This window comes from Penaeus monodon, chromosome 15, assembly GCF_015228065.2.
Source record: "Penaeus monodon isolate SGIC_2016 chromosome 15, NSTDA_Pmon_1, whole genome shotgun sequence".
In the NCBI taxonomy this organism is placed as follows: Eukaryota; Metazoa; Arthropoda; class Malacostraca; order Decapoda; family Penaeidae; genus Penaeus; species Penaeus monodon.
The window spans coordinates 50,387,149-50,388,456 of NC_051400.1; positions in this window are offsets into that span (position 1 = coordinate 50,387,149).

Sequence of the window (1,308 nt, forward strand, 5' to 3'; positions counted from 1 at the left end):
CAGCAATTCACAATTCCCTCCAGCCCAATCCTAGAAAGCCCCGGCAGAAAACCCACCAGTTTTTAAAATCCATATACCCCCTCCCCCCCCATCATGAATTTTGGCTGTGTCCATGACTTCCAGAAAGCCTTCCTATACGAGATTCGGGAATTTAAAAATTTAATATTTGGGCAAAATCTTTTCTACGCCCCAAAGCACGAAAAAAGGGGGAAAGAATAGGAAAGGGCAGGGAAGAAAAATAAAAAGGGAGGAGAATGACGATAGAGGTAAAAGGGGGAGAAAAGGAAAACCACAGGAGTTTTGGGGAGAAAAAGAAAAAAATGAGCGAAAAGGGGAACCGAGAGGATTAAAAACTGAAGAAGACGGGGAAAGGGGAATAAACAAACACAGAGAAATAGCAAATAAATAGGAACGGGGAAGTAAACAGAAAAAGACAAATTAGGAGAGAGGAGAAAGATAAAACGGGAATTTAAAAAGTAGAATTCTTAAAAAAAATGCTGTGCACAAAATGACACGGGAAAAAAACGATCATAATTTATACATTAACCCAATACAAAATATATGATCTCTGATAATTAGTGTTTGATAGTAAATAGGTTTCCATGTTACCTCTAGCGTGTTTGTATGGTGTGTGAAATGTTGTTTATTATGTCTGCATCAGTTTTCGTTCGTTCGAATATAAAAAGTTTGGGATGAGCAGAAAAAAAAAAAATCATAAAGAGCCGAAAAAAGGTCAAAGTGTTTTGAGACGGGGCCGGCCAGGGCTGCGGGGGCTCTTTTAGTGGGCTTTTGTCTCGATTAGTACGTTCAGACGTGTCGTGAATCAGAGGGAAATGAATGAAAATTTAAAGCCTGAGACCCCCCCCCGCAGCCCCTGTCTCGCGAATACAACAAAAATCAAATTCTATATGTCACGGTAATGAGTATTATTAATGTTTTTAAAACTTAGTTGTGTGGCCTTGTTGACCGGGCTGCCCTTAGCCCCTCAGGAAGCACGAGTCCCCCCTCCCCCATCAGCTTCCCCATCCTTTTTCCCTTATCCCTCTCTCCTTTCCAAAAGTTTTTCTTTTTTTGGTTCGAAATTTCTTTACAAAACAAGGTAAATTAAAATTTTTGGATGAGGGGACGGAGTGAGCGAAAAAGGGGTTTAAAAATTTTCACATGAATGTTAAAAAAAAAGCAGTAGATATTTCTTTTTCTAAAAACATATTCCTACTCTATCCTTAACCCTTTCTCTCTTTTTTATCTTATCTACCCACCTTTTTTTTCTTTTATCAATATTTACACATTTAAAATAAATAATTAAAA